Source organism: Ischnura elegans, chromosome 12, assembly GCF_921293095.1.
Source record: "Ischnura elegans chromosome 12, ioIscEleg1.1, whole genome shotgun sequence".
Lineage (NCBI taxonomy): Eukaryota > Metazoa > Arthropoda > Insecta > Odonata > Coenagrionidae > Ischnura > Ischnura elegans.
In genome coordinates this window covers 59,604,876-59,627,175 of record NC_060257.1, presented here as the reverse complement: position 1 = coordinate 59,627,175, position 22,300 = coordinate 59,604,876, and the positions used below count along the sequence as shown (strand labels likewise).

At 36.3% G+C, this 22,300-nt stretch overlaps 1 protein-coding gene across 2 annotated transcripts in view; it reads left to right on the top strand.

Annotated features, from left to right (window-relative positions):
* The first annotated feature begins 10,478 nt into the window (after positions 1-10,478).
* LOC124168806 (PTB domain-containing adapter protein ced-6-like) overlaps positions 10,479-22,300 on the top strand; it is a 320,754-nt gene continuing 308,932 nt past the window's right edge. For both annotated transcript variants that reach the window (XM_046547122.1, XM_046547121.1), the window contains exon 1: positions 10,479-11,060. The gene's annotated coding sequence lies outside the window, so the exon portion shown is untranslated. The remainder of the gene's footprint in view (positions 11,061-22,300) is intronic.

The following is a 22,300-nucleotide window of genomic DNA, read 5'->3' as shown; positions in this document are numbered from 1 at the left end:
AAATTGGACGAAAGACAGAAGAAATTGTTGTAACAAATGGAGCACGGATTAATTACAAGTGAAAAAAACACGTAGGAGTTTAAAAATTGTTATATGGTTAAATATATTTGACATTTCCAAGTGACAGAAAGTGAAAACAACCAGGTTAACCTCATATTTGAGTGCTAATATCTAATTATATAATGAAGGGAACCAAAAAATGACGAGAGAGATGAATAAAGTTGCCTATTTCAAGTGAGAGAAAGTGATAACATCCAGGTTAACCTCATATTTGAGTGATAATATCTAATTTTATAGTGAAGGGAACCAAAAAATAACGATAGAGTTGAATAAAGTTGCCTATTTCAAGTGACAGAAAGTGAAAACATCCAGGTTAACCTCATATTTGAGTGCTAATATCTAATTTTATAATGAAGGGAACCAAAAAATGACGATAGAGTTGAATAAAGTTGCCTATTTCAAGTGACAGAAAGTGAAAACATTACAGGTTAACCTCATATTTGAGTGCTAATATCTAATTTTATAATGAAGGGAACCAAAAAATGACGATAGATTTGAATAAAGTTGCCTATTTCAAGTGACAGAAAGTGAAAACATTACAGGTTAACCTCATATTTGAGTGCTAATATATAATTTTATAATGAAGGGAACCAAAAACTGACGATAGAGTTAAATAAAGTTGCCTATTTCAAGTGACAGAAAGTGAAAACATCCAGGTTAACCTCATATTTGAGTGCTAATATCTAATTTTATAATGAAGGGAACCAAAAACTGACGATGGAGTTGAATAAAGTTGCCTATTTCAAGTGACAGAAAGAGAAAACATCCAGGTTAACCTCATATTTGAGTGCTAATATCTAATTTTATAATGAAGGGAACCAAAAAATGACGATAGAGTTGAATAAAGTTGCCTATTTCAAGTGACAGAAAGTGAAAACATTACAGGTTAACCTCATATTTGAGTGCTAATATCTAATTTTATAATGAAGGGAACCAAAAACTGACGATAGAGTTGAATAAAGTTGCCTATTTCAAGTGACAGAAAGTGAAAACATCCAGGTTAACCTCATATTTGAGTGCTAATATCTAATTTTATAATGAAGGGAACCAAAAACTGACGATAGAGTTGAATAAAGTTGCCTATTTCAAGTGACAGAAAGTGAAAACATTACAGGTTAACCTCATATTTGAGTGCTAATATCTAATTTTATAATGAAGGGAACCAAAAAATGACGATAGATTTGAATAAAGTTGCCTATTTCAAGTGACAGAAAGTGAAAACATCCAGGTTAACCTCATATTTGAGTGCTAATATCTAATTTTATAATGAAGGGAACCAAAAACTGACGATAGAGTTGAATAAAGTTGCCTATTTCAAGTGACAGAAAGTGAAAACATTACAGGTTAACCTCATATTTGAGTGCTAATATATAATTTTATAATGAAGGGAACCAAAAACTGACGATAGAGTTAAATAAAGTTGCCTATTTCAAGTGACAGAAAGTGAAAACATCCAGGTTAACCTCATATTTGAGTGCTAATATCTAATTTTATAATGAAGGGAACCAAAAACTGACGATGGAGTTGAATAAAGTTGCCTATTTCAAGTGACAGAAAGTGAAAACATTACAGGTTAACCTCATATTTGAGTGCTAATATCTAATTTTGTAATGAAGGGAACCAAAAACTGACGATAGAGTTGAATAAAGTTGCCTATTTCAAGTGACAGAAAGTGAAAACATTACAGGTTAACCTCATATTTGAGTGCTAATATCTAATTTTATAATGAAGGGAACCAAAAAATGACGATAGATTTGAATAAAGTTGCCTATTTCAAGTGACAGAAAGAGAAAACATCCAGGTTAACCTCATATTTGAGTGCTAATATCTAATTTTATAATGAAGGGAACCAAAAAATGACGATAGAGTTGAATAAAGTTGCCTATTTCAAGTGACAGAAAGTGAAAACATTACAGGTTAACCTCATATTTGAGTGCTAATATCTAATTTTATAATGAAGGGAACCAAAAACTGACGATAGAGTTGAATAAAGTTGCCTATTTCAAGTGACAGAAAGTGAAAACATCCAGGTTAACCTCATATTTGAGTGCTAATATCTAATTTTATAATGAAGGGAACCAAAAACTGACGATAGAGTTGAATAAAGTTGCCTATTTCAAGTGACAGAAAGTGAAAACATTACAGGTTAACCTCATATTTGAGTGCTAATATCTAATTTTATAATGAAGGGAACCAAAAACTGACGATAGAGTTGAATAAAGTTGCCTATTTCAAGAGACAGATAATGATAACTTTGAGGCTAACCTCATAATTTAATGCAAATAATCTTATTTTAATGCCAATGGTAACACCAGCTTATGTTTCAGTGAAATATATATGCCTATTGCATATGAAAGAAAGGGATAACTAAATGGCAAACCTCATGTATACATTATTTAAAATATTATATTTCTTTGTGAAGGGAATGGCTTTGGGAAGTAATTTTTCCTTGTCAGCTATTTTTTTCTTTTTAGGTCTACAAATACCTGGTAATGAGTGTTCTATCATCACTTTATTTTTATTATGTTGTACCTAAATGGTTTTTCAAGGGACCAATGTTTGAATCCAGTTGAAACCTATTAATGTACAGAGTGAAAATACTATCAGCATATTTTATTACTACAAAAAATCCTTTCAAAGCATCATTGCAATCTTAAGTGTTTGCATAAATCTCACTTTAGTTAGTAATACTTAAACAACCATGCAATCCACTAAAGTTCTGTAGACCAGTACTCAGACAAGTGGTATTGTATAAACATTTAGGCGTATTATAGGCACGTCTAAAATACAGACTACATAAATTCATCACTCAAGAACATACCATGCTATAGTAGCATTTATGAAATAGCAGTTCTTTTAATTTATTTTAAAGGCATATTTTTTGACTATTTTAATTCGAAATGGAATCTTATTGTAGATAATTGAGGCTGAATTATGAGGACCTCTCTTGCCTATGTTTAGTGGCTGATTTGCCAGATGCATGGGGGCAGCTAGGAATTAACGCAGGTGGTGGTGGGGGTTTAGGTGCAACTAATAGTGCGATGTGTGGGGGGGGTTGTATATAATATCCACCAGGATAAGCGGTAGGTGCGAGATAAATAAATTGCTGAATGTTAAGATAAATGGATCAAAATGGTGAGTTTTACGGCTTTATGAGGGAAATTTTATTAATCCTTACACTATTCTATTAGTAATATCAATCCAATTAAGTATAATGGATTAAATTAAAAAATTTCTCTGAGCTCTGAGGTTTTATCCCCCATACCACCACCCTTGCTGTGCCACTGGCCATGAACATTTTCTCTACCATGTCTCATTGCTATAATGTGTTGCAGAATTGGGCATAACTAGGTATAAATACATGGCAGAGTGAGTGACATGAATTTCAAGAATATTTTAGTCTTCCTAGCACCCTTTTGAAAAGCAGAATATGGATTTAACAGCCATCTTTTGCATTGAAAACGACTTGGACGCTACACTAGCATTTCTCTGGAAGACAATTCCGTAGGTATGCTAAATAGGGATGAATTTTGGCATACTCTTTAAGGTTAGTGAAGGCTTTTATCGGGAGTGCAGCTCTTTACAGTGTGGAAACATGGGCACTTAGGAAGGAGGACGGGAGAAAATTGTGGACATGAAGGCAAAGAATGGAAAAGGTGTAGCGGATGGAGAGGAGGAGGAATGATGAACTGCTGCATAGGATGGGTGAGGAGAGGCAGCTCTTATATGAGAAATGGAGGAGACAGAAGGTATGGATGGAGCGAGTACTTAGTGGGAAGGGAATGCTGAAAAAAGTGTAGGATGGTTGAATGTTAGGTAAACGAGGGAGAGGAAGGAAAAGAATGGAATTTTTAGATAGATTGAAAGGGAGTAGGCCTTATTGTGAATTGAAGAGGGAAGTGGTTGAGGGAAGGGGAGACTCCCAGAATGCTTCTTAAGTACTCCAATGAAACCTACCTTAATCTGTAGAATACTATAATAATAGATAAGGCTCTTATAGCCTGTGTTGAGGTAGTTGGTATAAGTTTATTAATCATGTAGATCGCAGTAGTTATTTTAGTGATTATTGCAGTACTATTATAATATGTGGTTGTAACCATGTTGCAACCATTCATATGTGGCATGCCAATCAATATTCAGATTAAAATATAATCCAAGAAATTAAGTAGTGTCTTGTGTGGTCATTAGTATCAAATACTCTTTATGTGTAAAAAAAATCCGATGATGTCTTTCTTATTAGAAAGCCCCAAATTATCTTATTAATTAGGTGAAAGGCTGCAGTTATGGTTGAATATTCATTTGAGAATCCATTATGAGAAGGATGCCCAACTGGAAATTTTTCCTACCGGTTTCAGTAGGCTATATGCTTTTTGAAACATCCTACAGGGTTCGGTAGGCAACCGAACCCCATCTGTAGCCAACCGGGTTCGGTAGGCAACCAAACATCATCTGTAACCAACTGGCAACTGAACGTCATCTGTAGTCAAGCAATCACCTTCAGAAGCTCACCAGATTTTGTAACCTATTACGAATTTTTAACAGAGTCAAACAGTTAATTGAATATCTCATAAGACCAACCAGGAGCTCTTATAACCTCTGTGACACGAAACGCTATTAACTGTATCAAAACATTAACTATCATTTCATCTAATGTGCAAAATAAATCACTAACTATAACGTTTCAAGAGGGAGATTGAAAATACATATTCACTCTCTCACTGGAAATGCTGAGAACAGTACCGTATATGTCTGAATATAGTCCCCCCTTTTTTTCCAAAAATGCCCGTGATAAAAGTTATGGGAGGGGACTATATTCAAACCCATTTTTTTTATATTTTTTTCCAAAACTGAAGCCTCAAAATTAGGGGGGGACTATATTTAGTGGAATATGTTAATTATATGCACATAATTTACATACGGTTTCATATTCAAATGGAAAATTCACTAGAAAATAAGTAATGAACCCAATCAAGAGAATATAAAGATCAATTTCATTGAAAAAGTGATTAGAAACTGGCATCGTTAATTTTAGATGATTCATTTTATAGCAAAAGTTAGAAAAAATCAATCATTATAATGAAACTCATTTGGTTATTAACAGAAAAATAAATTCTAGTACTTTTATGCATTTATGTAATCACAAATCTATTTATTTTTTAATTTAACCTTTACATATGTAAAAGGTTACATTTTTCATTACCTGGATATAGTCATAACATAGCTTCAAAGACTTTAGAAAAAATAAGAAATGCCAATGGTTCTTTAATTTTCATAACCACTCCGAGAACCTTTTTCTATGGATGATATAAAACATGTTATGAGAGCTTTAGGAAAATGTCCAATCAAGAGAGAAAGATTTAATATATAACAGAGAGGCAGATATATAATTTTTAAATGGTAAACAGATAAAAAATGGCATAGGTATCCATCCTAACCCACAGACCGATTGTTGTCAAACACGTAACAATAACAATTTTAACTTAAATCAGATCTGAGGGAGCCAAAAAAAAGACAAATAAATAAAATGTGGATGGACAATATATCAAAGTAAGACTAGAGATGCAGTGAACTTCACAGATTGGCAAAATTGTTAATTGAAGTGATTGGAAATCTCTAGCAACTACCACACTGGAATACTATTGAACTTGATGATAAAATGAGGAATACTTTTGTTGACATCATTAATTGTTTGTAGGTTGATTGTATGCCAATCAGCTTTGCTGTGCTTATTTGATCTTAGAATATGGCGGCTAAAGTATTTTTTTCAAATCATTAGGTAATTTCAGTCAGTATAATATTCCTAAAGACTTAGCCAAGGCTAGTTGCTTCCCCTATGAAAAAATTGTATAAATCTGTTTCAAATTTTTATGCATTCTTATACATTGCCATGGCAATGTATAAAATTTTGAAACAGGTTTATACAATTTTTTCATAGGGGTTCTCATAAACACTAAATTGCTGAAGCTGCCCAAGTTTTTCAAAGTATTCCTATACCTCTGGTTTACCATGGTATAGTCTATCAGATATCTCCTCAAAACCTCGAGGTCCAGATCTGGACTTATCCAATTGGATGTGTGTACTTACACTGTGTGTGGACACTTAAGTGTAACTCTGCCCAGGAGAATTAACACAAAGGGGGGCTTTAGGCACAACTAGTTCTGAAGGGTCTGTGTGGTATGGAATACCCACTGGGGTAAGCGGTAGGTGCAAAAGAAACCTTTTAAGATAAATGGTTCAAATTGGTATAAAGTTTGCGGCTGGGTGAATAATTTCATGTGATGCTTGTGAGCCACCCGTCCCCCTCATATTAGTTACTAAAAATGCCATAATAAAATATATAAAGTTCAACAGATTCAGGACTCAATTGGTGAAAGTTAGGCATATTTAAATAAATAAAAGATCGTAGCACTTTTCCACAAAATTATTCCAAATATTTTGTGGAAAAGTGCTACCATCTATTATTTATTAAAATATATTAATAAAAAAACATTCTCTGAGTTCTAAGGGGTTAAATCCCCTAAAACCACCGCTCGCTACGCCTCTGCCTCCACAACTAACCCAAGTAACATTTTTGGTTGGCCCTCTGTTGGCAGATGGTGGGACACAGCGGTTGGCCCATGGTATGATTTGGCCACCTCGCCAACCGTATCCCAACCAACGATTCCCCAACGATGGGCCAACAGAGCATTACAGTCGGGCCTTCGTATTCCCAACCAGAGGCCAACCCCTCTCCAACGATACACCGTTGGCCCTTTTAAATTCTGCCATCCGTTTCCCAACAAAAGCTATATTTTACTGGCATTTCTCATTTTTATAGAATGAGAGTTAAATTAATTTACCTTCTCACTTGATATGATACCGGTAGATAGAATCTTTACCTTTAACTCCCTATAAATCAAAATGAAATTAAATACATTAACAATCAATGCTATAGGACAAAGTAAGGTTACAGTGGTTAAAAGTGGAAAACAAAAAATCAATATCAGTTCAGAAGGTCCCCAACTTTTATTTTCACAAATTAGGACAATTTTTATAAGGACAAAATTAGGAAAATTTCAACAGCACCTTTCCATATTACAATATGGCACACACAAAAACTGTCCATCTTCTTTGTAGGGCAACAAAACACACTTAGATAAAATCTGGGTGGACTGTAATTTGCATCCAGGTACTAATTTTTTTACTACAAATATACCAATGGTACCACTTCTAAGAGGTAATTCAAAGAAATCCTCCTTAATTTCAAACATGTCACACTGCAAGATGTACACCCCTGAGTCATTTGATTCAATTGCCTTCACAATTCCTATTCTCTGGTCTTCGGTAACGAAATTGTTAAGTTTAATCCATTTTACTTAATTGGATTAATAAGTGCAAGATTTAGGGATATTAATAGGAATAACAGAAACACTGATTGAGTATAATAGTTGATGTAGTTTCCATAAAATAATAATTGTGCAGTTGTTATTTAGGTTTACTCATACAAATTCAATCTCATTCTCTTCAGAGAGGACTAAATCACTCACTTTGTCCATTGAAACACTGTTTTCATTAAAACTTCCACTTATACTAGATATGCCACAATCTGAAAAAATACACATATCGATCTATCTAAATCAATGATGAAAAGTTTAAAATTCCACGAAACTATCTGTTTAAGGTAACATGATTTTAGGAATGCCAGTTTTGTAAGACTTACCAAATGAGGTCAATGCCTTATTTTTGTTAGAAGCACTCGACTTATTTTATTTAACTGCTATCTCAAAGACAAAGCCCTAACAACCAAACAAGTCTTGGTTGTTAGGTTGCTAGGGAAACATGTGAACCGTATCCTGCAACGTATGCAATCGAGGTATACATAGTGCTTATTCACGGCCCATATCGAACTTCCATCGGTTAAGTTAGACTCGAAACAGACAGATCTTATAAGTCTACAATTTTTCATGTGTCCTCCGGGATATATATACTAACAAGTCGCATTAAAGAAGCCTCCGCTTCTTGGAACCATTTATGTCAAATACCATGCTGAAAACACCAGAAAATTAGCAGAAAATTACTTAAAAAAGAGTTATACATAATTTCCAAAAATTATCTTAAAATATATTCTTAAAAAAATAACTTAAAATAATTATTCTGCCTGCACATAGTCGGTAGCACTGACTGTCAAAGCAAGCGATTATGCCATCCCTATTTTTTAATGAATAGATGCTACCGATCCGATAACCATTTGATACGATAAATCGATTACAATGGAATTTCGCCCATCTCTACGTTGAAGATCTTGCCGGAATTCTGTTTGCAGCTCTCATGGCGGAAATTGAGGAAATGGTATGATGTCCCAACGGTGGCCCAATGATAATCCATTTCGTAGGGCCATTGTTGGAGATTTCCGTTGGGCCAACAGCACAAACCATTTCGTTGGGCCGACGAACAATATCTGCGTTGGGCCAACAGCGGAATTTGGTAGGCATATCCACCCACAATGAGCCAACCGTGACTACGGTTCCCCAACCGAGGCCCAACGGTCAATGTTACTTGGGAATGTGATGCCTGGACCGTGGTTTTGTTATGACTAATTTGTACCTCCAACAAATTTCTTATTTTCTCCCCACTGATGGCTTCCCCATTTCAAGTTCTCCTTTTCCCCACCTATCTCTGACTTCCAGTCCATCGTAATTAGATATTTCCTCCCCAAGGTTTTTGGTTGAATTGATATGAAGATTAGATTAGCAATTAAATTAGGACCAACAGTTTTCTGCGTAAAAACGAGAAATTTGTAATAACGAGGACTCGTTAAATGAGAACTTCGTAAAAACGTGGACTTCGTAACAACAACGATGTCGTTAATTAAGACCTTCGTAATAACGAAGACTACGTTAAATGAGAACTTCGTAGAAATGAGACCTTCGTCAAATAAGAACTACGTAGAAATGGGGACTAAGTAAAAACGAGGAATTCGTAAAAACGACTGTACTCGTTAAATCGGATATCCACGAATGATTGCTTATCTACTTAAATTAGGAGATTTTAAAATTAAATATACGGTTTGCTGTCTAGTTATCTCTTTATTTCACTTGCAATATGCAAATATATTTCCCTGAATCATAATCTGGTAATAACCTTGACATTAAAGTAAGAAAATTTTAAATAGATATCAGGTTTTCTATATTGTGATCACATTCTTTCACTGCAATATATATGCAAATATATTACACTGAATCATAAGCTGCAGGTGATACCCTTGAATATTAAAGTAAGGTATTTGTAAATACTTATAAGGTTTGCTGTCTTGCGATCACCCTATTCCATCTGCAATTATAATACATATTACTGAATCATATGATGGTGATACCGTGGCAGGTGATACCCTTGAACATTAAAATAAGATATTTGTAATTAAATATGACGTTTGCCGTCTTGTGATCACTTTCTTTCACTGCAACATGCAAATATATTTCCCTGTATCATAAGCTGGTAATAACCTTGAAATTAAAATAAGATATTTGTAATTAAATATGAGGTTTGCTGTCTTGTTATCACTTTCTTTCACTGCAATATGCAAATACATTTCACTGAATCATAAGCTGGTAATACCCTTGAATATTAAAATAAGATATTTATAATTAAACATGACGTTGGCCGTCTTGTTTTCACTTTCTTTCACTGCAATATGCAAATACATTTCACTGAATCATAAGCTGGTAATACCGTTGAATATTAAAATAAGATATTAATAATTAAACATGACGTTGGCCGTCTTGTGATCACATTCTTTCGCTTGCAATATGCAAATATATTTCACTGAATCAGAAGCTGGTGTTAACTTTGACATTAAGATATTTTTAATTAGATATTAGGTTTGCTGTCTTGTGATCACTTTCTTTCACTTGCAATAAGCAAATATATTACACTCTTCCATCATTTGTTGGTTCCCTTAACAAAGAAATAGGTTTGTCGTCATCTGATCACCTTCTTTCAATAATTACTATTTGCTATCGTAGAACATCGGAATATCCATATAGAACACATTAACTATTGCAATGTATAGTATTAATACATATAACAATAAATAGCAGGGTGCATCTTAAAATTCACAATATAAACACATTTCAACAAGTATATCCACCGAAAGAACGTGTTTGTCAAACGCTTGGCGCCATAATCCCATTCCCCGCATTTTATAATTCATTTGTTTTTAGTTCCCAATGTGGCCATAGGGGCGCTGTCCCTTATGGAAATATGGCAACACTGCGGTTAGCATGGATGTTTTCTCTTTCTCCAGGGAATGAAAATCCTCTTCATCGCTTCCCCTCCATTCTCTTAACATCCCCCGCCTCCCCATACTCTTTAACTTCCCCTCATCACCTCTGCAATGCTTTCACCTCCCCTCCTACCAATTCCCTCCTCCGCCTGTTGAGTTGAGTGACGGAGCCGCTTTTGAGGAGTAGTCGCGTCGGAGCCTTCCTCGCTTACAAGTGTTTTGGTGGGGCCGTGTTGTGCTGAGGAAAAAGAAACAACCGTTTCTCATCCGGTGGTTTGATAAGTCCTCCTACACTCAGGACGCAATAAGAGGTTTTCTGACGACGTCTCTCGCGCTGAATCCGTGCGTTCATTTGTTTTCTGTGTTCCTCTCGAGAGTGCCGACAAGTTCGTAAAAGAGTTCAACACTCGTGAAGAGGAAGAATCTCATAGTATTATTATTATTTTCCTCCGACGTGGATTGAGAAGAGAATCTCCATCGACTTACATAGTTTCTCCGCTAAGGAGCTTTTGTCTGCCGACGACCTTCTCATTTTATTTTCTTCGCAAAATCTATTTCTCGTGTGTCGTGGTTTTATAAGATCTTCTATCGCTACCGTGTTCGTCGAGGAACTTCTGGTTGGAGATCCGTCTTTGCTGGGGGAAGTCTCAACAGGCTACATCTTTTCCCGGAAACCAGTGTTAGCCTTCCGCAGGCCAGCCAGGCGACCGAACGGAGCTATTACCCCCGCATTCCACAGGTGAGTGAGTGGGAGATGCGAGATGATTTTTGGTCACCCGGTCGACCATTTCTTTGTTTTCGTGATGATCTCATTGTTGGGGTGAGCTTAAAGTAATCACCCATTGTTACTCAGGTACCCTAATGATTATTTTAGCTCACAATAGATTACATGAGTGTAACAATGCAATGTAGTCGCTACGGCAACGAATTGTGCCGTGGCAACCAAGTTCTCGAGCTCCTTAGTGAATACCGGGGATTACAAAAGTAAATATACCAGTTGTTACTCAAGTATACGAATAATTATTCGAGTTCTGGAATGACTGCTTTGAGTACTACCATGAATTCTAAGGCTAGTTATTCCTTAGCAACGAAGTTCTCGGGCTTATGAGTGAGTACCAATGAGGAGGAACTCTTGTAATGAGTACGCCGGCGAGCAATCTGTTACTTACCTCTATGAATAAACCAGTAGAGCCAGGTTGCTTTGGTATTCGCCGAGGTATTGATTGTAACAATTTCAGCACCAGGTATTCACTAGCGTACCTAATGATGTTGAATATATGTGGCAATACATCGATAATTAGTATAACAATGAATGATAAAATTTGGCTCGCCCCAAGTCGTTACAACCCTGTTCACGTGAGCATGGTTAACAATGTGCAATTTACAGTCCATTTATCCATGATCAAGGAAAAACTAGCTACATATTTCCTCTTGTTTATTAACCATAAAATGATTTCGGCTCTTATGTTAGCATTAATTATAGCTCTGCATACTTTGCAAATGTTGTTGTTTGCTTCCTATGCGTGAAAAAGCTCTTAGGTCATAGAATTTCCTTATAATGTGCGACAAATGTATACTAAGCATGATACTTTATGTATCATTTTGAGTGCCAGCCGTTGAGTACAATTGGAGTACCATAATTCGATAAATTGTGCTGTTTTTATTAAACTTTGAAGATGGCCGGCATTTATGTGTTGCGCCATCAACATTACACTTGTTGTTGCACAGTGCATCTGGACGCTTCTTCTACGAAGTCTACGTTTCCGTTTAGAGTAAAATTATTTAAACGAACATGCTGCATTCCACTGCGAAACAAACTGTGTGCGTAATAATTGTTTTGATATTATTGCTGCGCTGCCGTTGTGGGTTTTCAAATTGGTATTATAGAGTCAAATCTCGGAGTTTTCCGAAAGTCCCTCCTGCTATTTGATAGCGCATTCTTCGGGCAAACCATCATCGTGAACTAATTATAATTAATCGAAGGTGAAGACATGTAGATAGTGTTTTTGATGGAAACGGTCGATATTTAGAACGGGTTAATTAACAAGTTTTATTCTGTTTCATTGTCAGATATTTTTTTGCACCATCTAGAGTCATCGTGACAGAACTATAGTTGTTTATAAAGATTAAAATGTACTGTAATGCGCTGTCTCAATGCCTAAATATTTTCTTTTTACTTTTTGGTGAAGTCCAGCTCGGTGTGCAAAGTGAATATTTATTCATTTATTTCCATTACCCCATAAACAGCACATTTACGGCCTTTACAATGGGGAATTAACAATTAACAATGACTGAAATTCACACACGCCCATGCCCAGGATAAGGGTAACTTACCCAGGCGGGACTCGAACCCGCGACCTTCGGTTTGGCAGTCGAGGACTTTACCCCAGATAAATAATTCATTAACTCAGTGATTTACTGAAAATATATTTCTGCATAATAAACAGCAATTCAAACGACTTGAATTAAGTGTGCCTCATGAAACAGAAGTTATGTTGAGGTTACGAACCTTATTCATCTCCAGGGTTCCAAAAAACAAAGAAAAGAAACTATGTAGAGCACTCCGTAGAAATTATAAAAAATGTAATAAAACACAATCTTTCATAAGAAAAGTAACAAATATACAATAACACGCATACCACTGCCTTCACTCATTATTGTAAGCACTTAAGATAATCTACTCGAAAAATGTTTTAGTTTTTACCGTCTTTTGATTTTATAAGCATTTTCTTATTGGGTGAAATTTTGACGATTAATTGTAAATGTAGTTGCAATTAGCGTAAGTTTAATTAAGTATGCAATAAGGCACAAAATCCAAAGATGCGTTTGTTGAAGTCCTTATATGGCCGGGGCGATGCTGTTAAGTTTCTGGGCCAATCGGAACAAATTTCTAGTCTATCGGAACAAAACTTCTGAAGTCCCGTTGATATGAATCACAAATGTTGTAAAAAAATACGCTAAACCCTAAAAATATGAAGTTGCAGAATATAAAGGGTTTGAAGTTAAGGAAATGATAGTTGAAGCTTGTCAGTGCACATTATGTTTCTAATTATTGTTGTGGTCATAATTATCGCTATACCAATTACCTTTCTATATCAGCATTTTCGCTTTGTACGAAACCAAACATTTAAGAGCTTCCCGGAAGACTTCATGGTTTCTTTATCTGCGGAGTGAACTGCGCTTTCTGAACGATTACTTCCTATAAGTTACTTATCGTTATTTCCTGTCAACCTGTACAACATCAAAGTAATGACTTAGTTGTTTTCTCAGCCTTTGTTGTACACCGAGGAATCATCCATAGTATGTTATTTATTACATTTAAAATATAACACTGATAACACCCACCGAGTGTTCAAGCTCTGAGAAAGTCAATAATAAAAGGCGTTTCGATAGCGTGGATAAAAAGTGAATTTCGTTTAAAACATCACAGATAATTCGGAACTAACTGAATTACATTATTATTACCATTATTATTATTATCATCACCAAAACTACGGAACTAACTGAATTACATTATTATTATTATCATTTTCATTATTATCCTTTAATTTTCTTCTGTTTTCACTGAGTTGTTTTAGTGTAAATAGCACGGGTTCTCGCCAAGGCAACTCTTTACTATTGAATTGCGTTCAGAAATTTTCTCGTGGTATGACAGGTTGAAATTATTATAGCCTTTTGCAATTTGATGTATGTATTTGGATGGAGATTGAGTATTTTGAAACTATTTTGTATTTGTTTTGGGATGATACCGGTAGCTGAGATGACAATTGGAGGTATATAAACCTGTTCCATATTCCATATTCTTTTTATTTCTATTGCCAATTCTTGGTACTTGTTAATTTTTCCGGCTATTGTATTTTCGATTTTATGCGACAGTGGCACAGCAATATGAACTATGTATCAAGTTCTATATTTCTTGTCAATCAACATTGTATCTGGTCTATTATTAACTATAGTTTTATCTGTTTGGATAGGCAAATCGTAGTAAATTGTAAATGCGCTGTTTTCAAGCACTGTTTCGGGGTGGTATTATTTATCATGATTATTATTATTATCATCATTATTACTATCATCATTATTATTACCATTGTCGTCCTTTTTCTCGGCTTTCAACGCGGGTTTCACTGTCATTCTGCTTACGCAATGAAGGACAGGGCTGATTGATGATTAGGAATCGTTGTCAACATTTATCATTAATGATATTTGGAAAGTATAGGTAAGGAAACTAACTGGCTAACGAAGACATTATTATTATAGTATTCTACCGATTAAGGTCCCCTATGAAAAAATCGTTTAAACCTGTTTCGTTAAAAAATTCCTTCGAAAAAATTGTATAAACCAGCACTTCGTCGTTCCTTTTCCTCTCCGTCCATTTCACCCTCTCCATTCTTCTCCATACCCACATCTCGAATGCCTCCAATCTTCTCTCGTCTTCTTTCCTCAGTGTCCACGTTTCCGCACCGTAGAGAGCTACACTCCAGATCAAACTCTAACGAAGACATAGGTTTGTGAATTCAATACGTTTTACTTATGCACTTTCATACACTCAGATTAGTGCTCTCTGGGTGTTGTCCTAGTTGACTACCCTGTAATCCGCGTGCGTGTGAATATTTTACACACTTAGGGTGTAGGAACTAATAGATTCTTTCCCTTGGTTACATCTGGCGTCTAAGATTTTATTTTAGGGGCTTCACCTGAGTTTTGAACCCGGAATTTCGTATACTTACCGCGAAAAAAAACATGGAAGAAGCCGTGAATTTCGTCCTGAAGCCTTAAAAATCTCTCAATCTTGATTTTACGATCGTAGAACTACGATGGACAGATTAAAAAGAAAAATGGATATTTCGATCATATTTCAAGGTCAGTCACGCGCAGACATGGCCACGGATTTATCTGGACACGTATACTTGAAGCGCAATTATTGGTCCGTGTGCCATGATGACACATTGACCTTAAGCCAGTACCAAGGCCGGAAGACTGGTAACCAAAGTGTTCATCAACACTTGCGAAAATTCAGACACTTCTTTACTCTCCTGGTACCCTGGTCCCTCTATTTTCCCACCCACAACCTTTAGCCGGAGCTGAATTTTGCAAACGATATGTGACGTCACTTTCATTGTTGCGTTTTGCATTCACGGTCGGTCGTCGTGTTTGTTAAATTTTTAGTGAACGTACGGCCGATGATAGTTACGTGATCAATATTTCTTCCTAAAACGTTTTTTTCTACAAACCGTGGATTTGAAGACATTTAGACCGTGAAAACCTGGAAAAAACCGTGAATTTTACTATTTAGATTGAGTGGGAACACTGCAAACACTTAAACCACTGCTAGGTTGCCACGGCAACAAAATAAACAAATGTGTGATTCCATTGTTGCATATGTGGGTCCATTTCTTCCAAGTGGCCAATGATTGTTGAGCGTGAAAACGGTCTTGGATGGGGGGACTGTCCCTAGAAAGTCGCTGAATTCTCTCCTACGCGATGCTATGCGGTGCTGCGCAGTGAATATATCTTTTCACTCTCTCGGCCTCTCTCTCTCTCTTAATCGCCATTGCTTTCTCTCCTCGATGTAGAGCGGCCGGTCGCTTCACTCTCTCCACCGCGTGACCAAAGAAGGAGGCTCGAAAACAGCGGAGATTTCGCACCCATCGTATTCAGTGAAACCCATCTCGGATGAACAGTAATGGTTCAGGAGATTCTGTAGTCAGTAGATTCCGGTTATGTGGGACACCAGATATTAGAGGCAAATACTTATCTGGGACAAATCTCACACAGAGATTCGGATATTTTACCTGTTTAATGTTGTGTCGATTGTGATACAGTTCGTACAAATAAAGACACCCGTACTTTTCCTGAAAAAAAGTTAAAAATTTAAGTTTTCAAAATGATCAATATTTTTATTTTTCGTTAAGTTCAATTCAATTATAAGTTTAAAGTTTCTGCTCATACAAACACCGCTCCTGCATAACAAATATATGCGCAAAATAATAAATATATACCTCCACTGCATAAACGCTTAACAATCGCCCACCGAATCAAATTCGCTCATCTAGATAGCCCTTATAGTACTAGATGAGCGGATTTGATTCGGTGGGCGATTGTTGAGCGTTTATGCAGTGGAGGTATCGAAAAGTAATAATTTCTAACTGGCTGGTTAGGGTGAACTTTTTTTTACCGGGACTGCATTAACGCGCCTGGTGCGCGCCACATAATGACCATAACTTTAGAGGTATTTGTGACGAAAAATTGATGGCGAAACCCTAACGCAGATAAGTTGATGACGTCAGTGGGCTCCTGCTACGTTCCGCAAAAGTGTCAAATAACACAAATCCATTGTTTGTATCGAGGGGCAACTTTCGTTAAAGCATATAGAAAATGTCGACCTTTCAGTTCCTTCGCTGCGGATTGATCTTTGCGTGTTAACTGGGATGCGTGAATATTTTGAATATGAGTTAACGTAAGCAATTTCCGGTCTGTCCAAATTATCAATTTTTTTAGCCGTTCCTTTGCCAAAAATGATATCTAATATGTTTCTTATGATCATTTGAAAGTATTTAGATGGGGCAGGATTGTGCTTTATCGTTTGTGATCATTGTAACTAACATTATTTTCGGTACGTGGGCTTATTGTCGTGGGATAATTATAAAATTTCTCAGCGTTTATATGGACTCGGTTGGAAAAATGTGTGTACACTTTCCTGCCAGATTTTCCTAAGAGATTTATCCTAAAAGAATGAACCTTCTCTGGACCATTAAATAAGCCTGGGATAGCTAACATTGGGAAATATTTACGTAGGAAAATATAGTAATCCATTACTTTGGTTTTTCTTTACTACGATGTAACTATTTTTTTAAATTGAGCTGAAGAAGCAGATATTCTATCTTTTAAGCAATTTGTGCGGTAGAGCTGTATTGTGTTTTTTACTCCGTAAACGCTACATGTAATCCGTGTAAACATTGGTTCATCTCATTTCTGAATCTACCAACATCGTGTTGGCGGTCGATATTATGGTTCTGTTCCATGCTGTGGGGTGGGGAAATATGTAAGCTGTTTCATTAGAGAAATATGCAAATGTATGCACGGATAGTTTCGACAACTATGTGTTGTGACTTGATAATGACACAGTCTTCGTGACCAGCCGTGAATGTGTTCATTTTCTGTGGAAGCCTGCCAATTAATATCCGTAATACTTTACCATGTGCCCTTTTCTGTTTGTCCTCTTTTGTAATGAAATGCCATGGCGTATCGTGATATCTCAATGTAGTCGTGTGATTTTATTGCGTGAATGCATTTCAGTAGTGTTGTTTGAATTAAATAATAATAGTGATAATAATTTTATTTACTCCTACATTTTGATTTTACAGGTGAATAACAAAGATTAAAAAGAGAAGGTGGTCTCCAAGGTCATAGGACCAGAATTGAGCCAACATCAGATAACAAAATGTATGCCAATAAAAGAAAATAATAATGCAGTAAATACTACATGAGTTTTTTTTTTAATAAATAACATCAAAATAAATGTTCAGTTATTTCTTGTGAGAAAAGCCAGTATTTGTCAATTCTTTACATTTTATTTAAGGATTTAGTTTTTTTAAATTTTAGCGGGGAGTAAATGAAATAAATTTGGCCCCATGTAAAGAAAAAAAAACATTTACATAATGTTCATCTTGATCTGTTTGTTACTACAAATGACTCACTTTATTTATTTTAGTACGCTTGCTGAACAACTATTCACGCAAAACATTATTTATTGGCTTATTCCATTTCGGCTCTGTTTCTTTTTATTTGATTGAGGTTTGTGGTTGTAGTGCTGTATATTATTGCTATGAACTAGATTTGTTTTGTTGATTATCGACGAATTCGTTAAAAATTTAATCACTAATCTACCGAATTATAAATCCATGTAAATAAATTCGTTAAACACTTACAATGAAGAAACTTTTTTGAATTCTATCCGAGGAGCACGAAAGAATTCTGTGTAAAGTTCAGCCCTGATAAACCTCATTGGTTTGTCGGTTTGCTCCGTTGTATCAATGATTAAATTTCATGTGGTCCGAAGTATTATTATCAAATCTCAAAACAATCAATCTCAAAGTGGGTGATGTTGCGCAATCGTATCGTTTATACTCATTCAAAACTCTGCTTTAATTATGCTTAAACAGTAATTGTTTCAGACAATCATTTTAAGCGCAAATTTTCCTCCAACCTTTATTATTAAATGTCCTATAAAATCCAGAGTATTATGACAAATGTCGGAAATGCTGCATACCTAAGATTAGGAGATTAATCTCCCCGCCCCATAGCTGAGAGAAATTTTTAAATTGAATCCATTTTACTTAATTGGATGAATATTACTTATAGAATAGTGTAAGAATTAATTAAAATTCCCCTCAGAAAGCCGTAAAAGTCACTATTTTGAACCATTCATCCTAAAAAATTTCTGGGGGAGGGCCTCTGTACCTCCCGCTTACCCTGGCGGGTATTACATACCCCCCAGACCCTCCAGTATTAGTTACACCTATATCCTCTCCTATCCTTATTTCATAGCTGCGCGCCTGCTCATGGTTACTGCAAAGTGCATTAAAAAATATGTTTGTGTTGCCATAGCTCCGCAACTAAGGAGTTGCAACCTCATTTTTATGGACAAAATAATGCTTAAAATTATCTCCCCTATCATCTTCCGAAATATTGCAGATTCCTTATGAAACGCCCGGTATATCTCAACCATGACTGACACTCAGCCAGTGAAAATGATGTTTCAAAATCTTCGTTGATGAAGAACAAGATAGCCAAACCCGAAGTGATCATATTCCTTGTGTTTTAAACATTACGTGAATGTTCCCATTGAATTAACATCCATTCCATCTTTTCATATTTCATGGTTCAGTGTCTATTGTGCATATCTCTGAATTGGGTAGCCATACATTATATAATGGTCTGAGGCTCGTAGGTCTATCATAGTCTCGGTTATTGTGTTGGGAAACCACCTCGCGGGAAATTAACATTGCGGAATGCGTTTTTACCTTGAATACCGTGGGAAACTGTGTTGCGTATGTGTTTCTGGCACGAACAACTTCTCGACTTATTCAAATACATTCTCGCTATTAAATGTCACCATTTCTCATTTGTGTGTTATTTCTTTTTAGAATGTCAAGGAAAATAACATACCTTGTTCGTTAGGACGATAATACTTCAGATCAGCTTGCAAGGCTTAAATTATGCCAAAATTTACCTCGTACGGGAAACCGTTGCTTAGAATACGTTGTTTCATAAAAAAAATACAATAAAAGATTTTATGATTGCGGGAGACTAATGAAACTTAAGATAAATGCTAATAGAGCCTTACTCAATGACGTATATATATTTTTGGTATAGTCAGAAATTCGCGCTTAACGTTGGCCAGTGTTAAAAAAAACAGTTGGCCAGTGTTTGTGTTTCAGAAAGGTTAAAAAAAAACCGCTACTTTTTTAAGTTATGCATTACCCAATATCTATATTTATATAGTAGGATAATTATTTTTCAACCATATTAATCAACGCGCAATATCGGTAAAAAAAAGTAATGAATGTGGCCATATCGCATCCACACGCTTCCCGCGTCGCCGTACTCACCGCCGCCGCGCGCCGGCCAGAAACGGAGTCGACCGCACGCTCGAAAATGCGATGTAAAATTCGGGTTGCAATTTGATGCAAGACTTTAGTTTAGATTCACAATGTGGAAGCTTCATGGAGCGATGTGGTATAAGTCACTTGGCGGAAGTATCTACTTTTTCTCTACTTTTTTGTAAAACATTGGCTGAAAACAGGCTCCGCCAGTTTGATATATATCTATGATTAATGATGAAATACAATCTTTGAAACCCCTCCAATTAAAAGAAAAAGAAATTTTAATTAAGATGGTATTACATTTTTATCAGTAAAACTATTCATGAAACCACTGCACGAGGATAAAGTTGGCTATTTTCAGAAAAAATCGAGGGTGGTAGTTCTTTAAATATGTTCAGCTTTGACCTCAAATATATTGTTAACGTGAAGGCACAGGATAGAAATAATCTGACAAGTTATGCAGTTCATTTGAGAATGTGTACGCGAAGTTTCCACTTCCTAGCTCAAAAAAAATCGTTTTTTAGGTTTTGGTCTGCTTTTTTCGATTCTAGCCCTGTGTTTCTCGGGAGACGTGGAGGGAATTACCCGGTGGAAAACCCGAGAATTCTTTCTGCTCTCGGAACGCCGGGAGAATCTGAGAGTAAGTTGTATCTTCAGTGGTGGAAGCCGGAGACTGAGTTCTGTTGAGCCGCGTCCTTCATCCGACTCGGGCAGTTAGTGGAGGGTGAGGCTCTAGCCCCTCCTCCTCCCACCCTCCCTCTCTAACCACTCGGACTTTCCCTCTCCCCATTCACCTTCTTGTCCTTGGAAGATGTTATAGGCGAAAGAGGCGATCGCGGTTGCTTCCAGCTGTTTCTGGCTTTCTGCAGGCGAGTGGTGTTCGTCACCCGGGCAGAGGGCGTGTGCTCTCTCCCCTTCCACTTGTGTTAGGAATACGTAAGCATGAGCCATGCGCGTGCCGATCGTCACTTATTAAAAAAAAAGAAAAAAATATTCATCCCCCTCCGCCCATGTCCGAGATCCCATCTCGTATCGGCCTCTGCCACGTATGTTCTTGGGTCCAGCCGCACCAATGGAATCTCGAAGAAAGCGAGATGATTGACTCGTTTCTGTCTTTTTCAAGGAAGTGGTGGTGGGGAAAATGTAAAAAGACTTCGTTGCCATTCATTTACATCTGCGTACTACCCCGCAGGATACTTTTATAGGTGTGCGGGGGGGGGGTGCTCGTACACCAGTCGTTATGAAAGAGGAAATTGAAAATCAAAAGATTTAAAAAATACACGCTTCCTCCAAAAACAGAATAATATGCACAAAAGCGTGGGCACTGAATAAATTTATTAGAAATGAGTGTAGAAGAACATAAGATGGGAATGCAATATTAATATCTAAACCTATTGAGCACCATCGCTTTTTTCTCCGAGTGGCAAAAAGCTTTTTTTTTTACTTTTTTGTGCATTGTATACTGTTTTTTTTAATTGGAAAAAGCGTGTTTTCATAATTTTTATTTTAATTTTCTCCTTTTTAGTGGCGAACCATCTAATCAATTCAACCAGAGGTGTTTAAGAAATTTCTTCCAAGAAATTAACTACCAACGCTTTCTTGAGAAAATTTTGAACTATATTTTCAAATCAAAAGTTAGTTAATTAATCAGTGCACATCATCATCATTAGTCAACAATCCTGAGATAGGTTTGACGCAGCTGTCCATTCCTCTCTGCTATCCGCTAACCTTTTCATAGTGACGTATTTCATCGCTTTCGCATCCTATATGACCTGTCCTATGTAACTCATAAGGGGCCGTCCCTTGCCCTTCTTCCCTTCCACCTGTCCTTCAACGATAGTCTTCATCAGGTCATCATGTCTCATAAAGTGGCCAACTAAGTTGTCCTATCTTCTGCTTAAGGTTTTTAGGAGGCTTCTCTTTTCTCGCTCTCTTCTTAGTTAGCACTTTCTCTTTACTTACTCTAACAATCCATTTTATTTTCATCACTCTTCGGTAGAACCACATTTCGAATGCTTCCACTCTTGACTTCTCTGCTGCTGTCAACGTCAGAGCACAGTGGAATAAAATTTCAATTGTGTCATTGTTGAATATTCTATTGTTAACAGATTCAAGTAAGTGCGCAAAATTTCAAGCCGATCCGACAAAGGGAAGAGGGTAAAAAAAATAATTACAAGATTTCATCGAAGAAACAAACAGAAGAAGCAAGCTAAGAAAATGTGTTATTCAGTAAATGATGGGCCGGCTCTTTCGGTCCCTGACAACCTATAGCACGAGTTATCATTTTAAGGGATGGAAAAAAACATCTTTTGATTTAGGCGTAAGAAATAACTTTTTATTTTTCCTCAATCGAGGGGGGAGGGACATGTGTAAG